The 9,681-nt window shown below is 55.7% G+C and overlaps 1 long non-coding RNA gene across 1 annotated transcript; it reads right to left on the minus strand.

Moving 5' to 3' along the window:
- Nucleotides 1–953, minus strand: LOC129642214 (uncharacterized). Its single transcript, XR_008709561.1, has 2 exons — nt 749–953; nt 1–198 (listed from the first exon to the last, which is right to left on the minus strand). It is a non-coding gene; the product is annotated as an uncharacterized LOC129642214 (long non-coding RNA).
- Between the last annotated feature and the right edge of the window lie 8,728 nt (nt 954–9,681).

Below are 9,681 nucleotides of genomic sequence, written 5' to 3' on the forward strand. Positions count from 1 at the left end.
GAAGCTGCGGGAATATCTTTATTGGATTTTGCGAAGAGCACTTGGGGTTTCTCTTAGGGTAAGGAAAAGCCTGACGGTGGCGGCTAGGGCAGGCCGCTTTGGGCTGGGGGCGCCTCCAAGCACTGCGGCGGGACTTCGGGGTGCGCCGCGAAGAAAGCCGGGGCTCTGGCCGACGTCTGTTGCTTTTCTACATCATAGCTGCCCGAACAAACGAACGAGCGAACGAATGAAGCGGTTTCGTTTAGGAAAAATACCCTCTTGACGCGAAGTAAGGCCAAAGTTCCCCGTGCGTGAAGAGGGGCCAGCGCTTCCGCTCGTTCTGGGGCCCCCATTCCTGGGTGCAGCGGGGAGCGGCGGGCGGCCCTCTCGCTTGCCGGTTCTCCCAGAGGTCCCCGGCGGTCCGCGCCACCATGAAGGGCTGCGAAGGGCGTCCAGGGCTGTGCCCTTGCAGGGCTGGGGCCCGCACCCCCGAAACTGTTGCTCTTTTAGGGTGCCCAGGGCTACAGCGTGGCGTGGGTCCGCCGGTTAGGTGAGGTAGTGCCTGACGATGGCAGCTGTGATTGTGCGCTGGGCGCAGGAACGAGCTCCTGGAGCTGCCTCGATGGCGCCTGGCCTTCGCGATGCGCTCAGTCCGGTGCCACCGGCTGGACCCCACCTACTCCCGGAGCGAACAGCGCGCAACTCGGCCACCACCTCCTTGCGCCCCAACACCGCAGGGACCCAGCGCCCCTAGCTCAAAGACTCTTACCCGACCCGGGCTGCGCGGCGCGTGCGGCTCCTCGGCTCCGGGCTCGCTCGCCACGGACTCTGGCTTAGATTTTCACTCCGACTGGGGCCCCGGATCCAGCTGTGTCTCCGGCTCTGTGCGCAGCTTCTGCCCCTTCTGGTTCGCTACATCCCAGCGCGCAAGGACCGGGCTGCCGCGGCTTGGCCCGCTCCTCCTGCTGCCGCCGCCGCCCGTCGCCCGCGGGGAAGGCGGGGACACTGACTGGGGAGGCGGGAAGGGGGGAGGGGAAACGAGGCGCTCGTCGGGACCGGCGGGGAGGGGGCGGCGCGCAGTCCCGCGGGCTAGGGGTCCCGGCCTCCCTCGGGGCGCAGGCAGGGGTCGGCGCGGCTCGTGGCCGGGGCCCGAGGCCGTAGAGCGCGCCCCGGGACTGCGCGCGCGGAGGAGGGGCCTGGCCGCATGCGGACGAAGTCTCTGAGGGTCCCGGCCTGGCCCCGACGCGCCTTCTTTCCCCGAGCTCAGTTTCCCACCTGACACTCGAAGGGCTGGGCCTGATCTCGGTTTAGTCGGGGTCTGGTCGGAGTTTCCCCGGGTGCCGCCAGGTGAAGGTTTGAGCCGGGATTTTGAGAGTCGACTTTTCCCCCTTTCTGCTCAGCCTGCGGGAGGGAGCTGGTCTTGCATATTGGCCAGGGGAGTCCGCCGCGCAGAGCTTGGCAGCCAAGGGAGGTTTGTGGACAGACCCTAGAGTCAGTCTCTGTGTATGGTTGGGGGGTGGGGGGGCTTGCAAGGGAGGGACAACCGCCCGATCTGTTCTGCTTGGAGGATTCCCCACCCCACCCCCCATTCTCCTTAGGGGCTGGGCTGATGAGGAAAGGGGAGACCCATCCCACGAGGACAGACTGCTGAGGCCCCTTGCCCAGCCCCTTGCCTGCACATCCTACAGCAGTCGTCCTGCTCAGCCCCTTCACAGGAGAGGACTCAACTTATGTGGCCAGGTTGGCCTGTCCCTGGCTGGTGGCTACTGGGAGATAAGTCAGACCAAGGGGAGCTGAGTTCTGTCAGCCGTTGCCAGATATCCCGAGTGAAGCCCTGTGCTAGGAAAGCAGTTGGGCAAACAGGTTTCCTGTCTCCCCTAAGCGCCCAGGCTGAGCCTGCTGCTGCTGGGGCCCTGGGATGGGACGCAGAGTCGGGTGGGCAGTCCGTCTGGGACTACCCCCGTGACCAGAGCGGCTGAGCCAGCCCCGACGGCCGAGGGACTCAGAGTTGCCGCTTTGGCTCTAGGTGCCGGGAGATGGCAGTGTGGCGGCCGGGCATCAATGTTTCATGAGGTGCCATCACCCGCCGGCGCCTCCCTGCCTGGTTCACTCCAACAGCTGCTTCGGGAGAGGCCATGGCCCCTTGCGCGCCCTGGCGCCCTCTGGTTCCCACCTCTAAGGCTATCTGACTGGGAACGTGGAGACCCTAGATTCCCTCCTAACCCCTAAAGCAGGAAGCCTGCCCGACCAAGCCTCGCAGACTGCGCGGCACTCAGGCCCTGAAGGCGGCCCCTGCACCATGTCCTGCTGTTGAGGGAATCCATAGCCTCCCCTCGACACTCAACAACAGGAACACCTCTTTGGTGGGTGTGTTGGACTCGGTGCGCACTGGATCTTAAGGGTTAAGAGCTGAGTCCCTGATGCCTGTGATTTCAGATTTAGAATGCAGTCTCCAGTCTGCTGGGACCCTGCCTTTCGGGAATTCTAGCCTCTGCTTATAGTTTGGCTGTTTTGTGTTTGAAACTGGTTTGCTGGCTAGTCTGGGCCCATGGGCTGCTAAGCTAAGATGCTACTGACCTTGTCCTAGGCAGCCTCCTCCCACATTCTGGGCATCTTTGGGCATAAATGTGACTGCTGGTCCTTTACTATGTATGGAGGGCCAGACGTTTGTCTAGCTGCAGTGGCATTCAGTCTGGTGCTTGTGCTGGAAAATCAAACCTTTCTACCTCTGCACAACAGCAATTTTCTGAGTTTTGTTCTCAGTGGTGATGTGGTACACATATGTGCTTCTCTGTCTGCCCTTGTTCCCAGGCAGAACCTGTGGTCCCAAAAAGCTGCCTCTGAGACCCAATCCTCAGAGTTGGAGTCTTGTCTGTCTTTTACTAGCTGTGTGGCCTTGGGTAAATCATATAATGTCTCCCAGCTTCAGCTTCCCTACCTGTGAAATGGGAGAATAGAGTTTTTATCTCACTGAGAAGTCTAGGAGATGGTGGAGGTGAGGGGTGTGGCTTGGTGTGGGGGTGGGCAGCAGGCTCAAAGTGGTGATTCCTGCCAGGCAGCTTTGCTCTTTAGAAGAGTTATCTCTCATTTTTGTTTCCGTCTTTCCCCACGATGGTCATGTTGGTTGAGTCAGACAAGAGGAGGCTCATTCTCTGATGTAGTAGACCTGCCCCTCATTCCCTGCTTAGCTGCTTGGAAGTTTTGGATCAGGGAGGCTGGCCAGACAGGGGAGGTGGGTTGGAGTGGGACCAGGGCCTGAAAACCTGGAAGTCCTTGGCGAATTGAGGTGGCCCCAAAATGCTTTTTATGATCTTATTTTCACTTCTTCCAAAAAGAATTTTTCACATTTTCCCTTTAGGTTTTGACATCTTGGGGCATACACATTTCCACTTTAAAGGCAGAGGAATCAGGTATCAGAGAGAAAAAGCTTAGAGTTGGATCCACGAAGAACAGAAATGACATAGTGCTTGTACCTGAGTATCAGTTTAGCTCTTAGTTTCCAGGTACCTAGCCAAAAACCATCAGCAGAATTGTCTGATGCGTTAACTTTGTCTTTCTTTTCAAATCGACACGCTTCTTCTAGTCAAAAGTTTTTCTCCCTAGTACAAAACTCTGAGCTGAATTTGTCACATTAATTCACACTAAACATAGTGGGCAAATATCCTCCACCACAGTTACACAAAGAGGCATAACAATTCTTCAAGCAGCGTGTCTTATATCAATACCCAGAAAAGCGGAGAACATGTCCTTTCCCTTCGTAGCCCTTGTTTCATTAGTGTTGAAATTGGTATTTATGTAATGATTGATTGGAACCTAGTGCCCCTACCATGTGTAAGCTTTTTGAGAGCAAGGCTGAACTGCTCTTGCCAACCACAGGACCCTCCTGAGGGTGGGTGAAGAAATTTGGCTATGTTGATTGGCTGAGTGTGGCTCATATGCCCACTGCTGAACCCATCACTTCATGGGGAAGAGTGGTTCAGGATCATGATTAACCAGGCTAGGGTCACAGGCCCCACCCCTGGAGGATGGGACGAGGAGCATCACCACGTTAGGGAACACTCACTATAGTCCCCCCAAAGGGCTGGCCGCCATCCTGCAACAGCTTCTCAAGCTATAAGAGGCAGGAAGTGGGTTAGTTCCCAAAGAAGTCCCTGCCCTGTGAAGGTTCTCAGAGGGCTGCTGATGGTGTTGGTAAGACGTTCATTCCAAAGTAGTGGGGAGGCGCTGGCTCTGTTGAGAGAGTCTGAAGTCCATCAGGATTGTTCCTGAATTCATTGTGGGAAGAGGTGAAAAGACTGGGATGAGGCTCAGCATCTACTGACTCACATACCAGGATGGATCTTTAGATCAAGGGAGGGCATCTATTTGAACTCCCTTTTTCATCTGTGAAGAGGGAATTAGGGGCTCTAATTCCTCTAGAGAGGAATCCCTAAGCTCAGATGAGATATTAATTTCTTTGAGCATTATATTGCAACTTTGAGCTTTCTGGCAGCCAAAGCAAAACTAGAAACCATTTGAGCATCTCAAGTATTTTTTTAATTGCACACCTATCAGCATTTCCATGGAAAAATGGAAAGAACCCTGACCTGGAAACTTCCTGGACAGGCCTCTGTCATGTCAGTTTAGAAAGCATGTATTCTGTGCCTGTGATTGCAGAGATACAAAGACAGATGTCTCCTGCTCATTTGGGTTGAGCCAAGGAGGCTTCCCTGGTGGCTGAGACAGTAAAGAATCTGCCCACAATGCTGGAGACCCAGGTCCAATCCCTGGGTTGGGAAGATACCTGAAGAAGGGAGTGGCGACCCACTCCAGTAGTCTTGCCTGGAGAGTCCCATGGACAGAGAAGCCTGGCGGGCTACAGTCCATGGGGTCACAAAGAATCAGACACGACTGAGTGACTTTAACAGGAAGGCAGACACAGCCACCCATATTTGGAGCACAGGGCTGGAGAGGAAGTCTGCTTTGGTGTTGAAGGGCCTTGAATGACATACAGGCATTGAGTTTGCCTAGAACAGCTCTCCCCCCACCCACCCCCGCCCCGGAATAGCACAGGAACAGGTGGTAAGACATAGAAATGGGGGCATAGGAAGTTGTAGAATTAAGTGGGAACCAGACACCACAGGACTTCATAGTCCTTGTTGGGAGGATAGGCTGTTCGCCTGAAGGCAAAGAGGAGCATGAAACAATGAGAGATCTGGTGGGATTTATACTAGAAAGCTCACTCTGTCTGGGTAGTGGAGGATGGAGCCGAGGAGGTGACACAGGGGTGGAATATTGCAACAGCATTCGCTCAGCTGTTTCACCCATCTTTTCCTTGGTTCGTCTGTCTCTCCATCCATCTGGAGCACAGGAGGCTACAGCCTGGCATAGGAAATAGGAAGGTGAGATGCTGAGGCCCCTCCCTTCTGGAGCTGCCCCTTAGAGGCCCTCTGCTTACCCTTCTGTGGGCCTGCTGTGTCTCACTCATCCTCACAGGCTTTTGCCTTGGGAGCCTTCTAGGTGTCTGCTGCTGCGTGGGGAGACAGGGCTCTGAGGGTCCAAAAGGGCATGGCCACTATTGCAGACAGACAACTTGGGGAACTTGCATGGTGAGCAGCCCTGTCGGAAGCTTTTAAAATAATTACCCCAGCTTGCTCTGGCTGAGTGGCTGACGGCAGCCCATTAGCCCTGAGTTGGAAATTCTGAATTGTTTCATGACAATTGAAAACACAGTTGGAGGCCAGGAGGGAGCAGCCCATGAAATATTGATGTTTCCTTGGTGTCGTCCCCTTAGACGGGAACCCTGGACGTGCAGGACTGGTGGCTGAAAAGTGGCTGCCATTTTCCCCCGGGGTCCTCAGGCTGACTGCCCTGCGGGGAGAAGGGCGTGTATTTTTGTGCAGAGTTGTGATGGGCGTTTAGGGACCTGCACCTCTGATGTCTGTCTCTGAGCTGTGCACCTGCGCTCCCCGTGCCTGCTTCCCAGCTCTCCAGTCCCACTCTCAGGGCTGAGTGGGGTAGAACTTGGGGACTTGACAGGTCCTGTGTGTCCACTTTTCCCAGATTCTCAGTGCTCAAGGCTCATCTGGAGGCAGGTTGGGTGGGAATCCCAGTTCTGCTCCCTCATCATTGTGAGGCTCATTTTCTCTGTGTCCAGTGGGAGATGCCTCGAGTTCCTCCTAGCAGGGCTGTGATGTTTAGGACAGTCATGTGTGTAGGACCTGGACTCCACCACCAGCTCAGGAGCTCAGCGGGAGCTGGGTCATCTTGGTGAATCCTGGCGTCAGCTCAGGGCTGACTACTGGAGCCCCTGCTGGATCCTCAGGGCTTTGTGGTCCCCTCTCCTCTGTGGTAGAGAAGGCAATGGCAACCCACTCCAGTACTCTTGCCTGGGAAATCCCATGGATGGAGGAGCCTGGTAGGCTACAATCCATGGGGTTGCGAAGAGTCGGACATCACTGAGTGACTTCACTTTCACTTTTCACTTTCATGCAATGGAGAAGGAAATGGCAACCCATTCCAGTATTCTTGCCTGGAGAATCCCAGGGACGGGAGCCTGGTGGGCTGCCGTCTATGGGGTCACGCAGAGTCAGACACAACTGATGTGACTTAGCAGCAGCTCCTCTGTGGAGTGCTTTGAGGCACTTGGATTTCCCCCTTTCTGTACATCCTATGTAAATGCTAGTTCTGAGAAGGTGCGTGCTGGCCTAGCAGGCAGCTCAGATGGGTGAGGTGCCCTGAGGACTGGACCCTGCATAGCCAGTCCAGCCGCCACCCCCCCGCCCCCGCCCTTGTTGAGGTGAGTCTGTGCCACGGCGGAGGAACCGGGTGATAATGCCTGGCTGCCTGCCCTCAGATCCGCCCAAGGCCTCAGGAGAAGGATTTCTGCTGTTTGAGCTCTTGACTTGCCAGTCATTATTCTCATTGTGGGAGGTGGTATTCACCCATTTTACAGATTAGGACAGTGGAGGCTGTATGTCATTCCTTTTGTCACTAGGCAATCCCACAGGCAATTTTAATAGCATCCACTCCATGTGCTGGCATTGGAGGGTGGTGCCAGGGACTCAGAGGTGATAATCTTGGTGCAATCCTTCTTGCAGAATTGGATCTAAAGATATTCATGTTTAGACTCATCTTTAGAAGCGGGACAGGTTAGAAGCTGTGGAAGACAAAACAACGGCAGCAAACCTAGGGTCAGGGCGGGCTTCCTGGAGGAAGTGACCTTCCCACTGAGGTGTGGGCATAGCATGAGTTTGCCCTGGAGCTGGGGTGGGGGCAGGGCCATGACAAGGCTAGTGAAGGGCAGGCTCAGCCTGGATGTTTGTATCCACCTGAGGAAGCGGGTGCAGCCCCCTGTACACCTCTTAACCCTGCTGCTATGAAGGGCAACTTAAAGAGCTACCAAGAAGGGCCTCCAAGGTCCTGGGTCCCTGGCCCCTGGGACTCTCTGAACTTTATTTTCTTCATGTGAAAAATAAGAAGTTGGATTACTCCTTGCAGGAAGGCACATTTTTTCAAATGAAACTTTATCAGGACTCCTACATAGATGAATGCAGTCCTGCTCTGATTGAGGGTGGATATAGATGTGGGCTCATCTGCTCTCCCCCCACATCCCTTTCTGGCCCTACAAGCACTCTGAGGAACCCCAGGCTCCATAGGCCACAGTTTGCAGGCTGGAGGACAATGACCCTTCCCACGAGGCTGTTCAGCTCCCAGGCTTCAAGGGTCCTGGACCCTGGGGTGCCAAGTGTCCCCTTCCATCTGGATGGAAGAACCCCCATGGGCCCTCCATTCCCTGCTCCTTTAAAATTTCCTGTTAGCCGTTTGTGATTCAGGTCAGCAAGCAGCAATTACACGCCTGCTGGATGCGTGTGGAGGACCTGGTGCTCTTTTGGACACCAACTGGATACTACGTGTCTGGGGGCTCTTTGTGTCAAGGCGTTGCCTCATCACAACCAGCTGCCAGCCCACTTTATACATGAGGGAGAGAACTTGGAGGAGGCTGAGTGACTTGTCCAGGATGGCAAGTGATAGTAACAATAACCTCCACTCCTGTGAAGGCCCAGGCATGCCGACATCTTTCCGTGCATGAGTTCCTTGTGCTCTCAGAGCAAATCTGAAGCAGGCACTGTTTCCATCGTCAGGAGTCAAATAAGCACCCTAGAGAGGTGAAGGAGATGGGTCTGGCCCCCAGATTCTTGGCCCCCAGCCTTCCCCTCCGTCCTGCCCTGTGTCGTGGAGTCTGGGGCAGCTACCTACGTGGCTCCAGGCCAGTGAGCTCTCTCCCCTCTAGGTCCCCACTGTGCATATCAGGAAACTGAGGCCCAGAGACTCACGACATCTTCTCAGAACATCTCTACCTTCTGGGGCGTCCATCTGGCACAGGCTTCCATCTGTCTGCTCCATGGCATTGACTATGAAATCTCAGGCTGGCATCTCTGCAGAGTACCTGCCTTTTGCGGGGTGGCCTGCCCACTTGGTGGCTTTGATCAGGGCTTGCTGATCTTGGCGGGCAGGGTGGCCCCACCCTGATTTCAGGACACATGGAGGTAGTAAGCCAGTGGCAGCTGCACCTTCCATCTTCATGTGTTGGGTTCCGGCTCACTCTCAGCCCCCTCAACGCAAATCTTGAGTCCGCACAAACTCCCCCTCCTCCCCTCTCCCAAACACCTCAAAGTCACTGCTGCTAGACGTGAGCATCTCACGCACAGGGCCAGCATGGGGTTCTTGCCCTGGGGGGCGTGTTTGATACTGAAGATGGGGAGGCATTTTACGCAGGGTGCCCGAAGTTGGACTTTTGGTTGATGGAGAGACTCTGGCCTGGTGTGCCTGCAGCTGGGGTCCCCGGGGCGGCAGAACATGGGGGCTCCCCCTGAGCCCCAAGGGCGATGCTTGTCTGTGCACAGGGCCCAGATCCATGCCGAGGAGACAAACACAACGTGAGGGAAATGCAAAGTGAGGGACGAGTCTTGACAAATGTTTGCCAAGTGCCTGGCTGACTTGGAAGTCAGGAGCGAGCTTGTTTGGCAGAACAAAGGGGAAAGCAGCCTCCAGAGGGCCATAAATAGCGAGGAAGGAGGAGCAGTCCAGCCTGAAGGCTCCCTGGGACCTTGTCCCAGGCCGTGCTCTTTGCTGAAGAAGACCTCCATCCCCTCACGCTTTGGACTGGGTAGCCAGGGCCTGGACCATGCTGGAGGTGGTCGTCCTGCCCCCTGAGCTGCGTCTCCCCGGGAACCCCTAGGTGCTGGGTCAGCTGAGGGGGCCTGGGTGGGCTGGGAGGTCAGTTTGATCTGTATGCCTCAGGTCCCTCTTCCTTCAAGAACCAGGAAGTTGGGCTGCAGTCAGCAGTGGTAAGGTTTCCGAGGAGGCAGGGCTGGTCTGACACTAAACTCTGGGAGCTTGTGACATCTGGAGATACCAGGCTGAAGGGGGTCCAGCCCTCCCCCTGCTCCAGGAGGGTGCAAGCCAACTTCCCTCTCTCTGCCCACAGTCTTTAGTGGAGGAGGGTCAGAAGAGAAGAGGTGGAGGGTGGCTGGGCAAGACACTTTCCCTACTTGGGCCTCAGTTTCCTCAGCTTCATATGGGATCCTCAGGCTTGGCCAGCCCCACACCCCAGGGTTACTGTGGCCATCAGGTGAAGTAGGGAGGCCTGGGGACCAGAGAAGGTTATCGAGAAGAGCTAATTTTTGTACTGAGTCTTGAGACACCGGCAAGGTTTCCTCC

The sequence above is a fragment of the Bubalus kerabau genome, chromosome 1 (assembly GCF_029407905.1).
Source record: "Bubalus kerabau isolate K-KA32 ecotype Philippines breed swamp buffalo chromosome 1, PCC_UOA_SB_1v2, whole genome shotgun sequence".
Taxonomy (NCBI): Eukaryota; Metazoa; Chordata; class Mammalia; order Artiodactyla; family Bovidae; genus Bubalus; species Bubalus kerabau.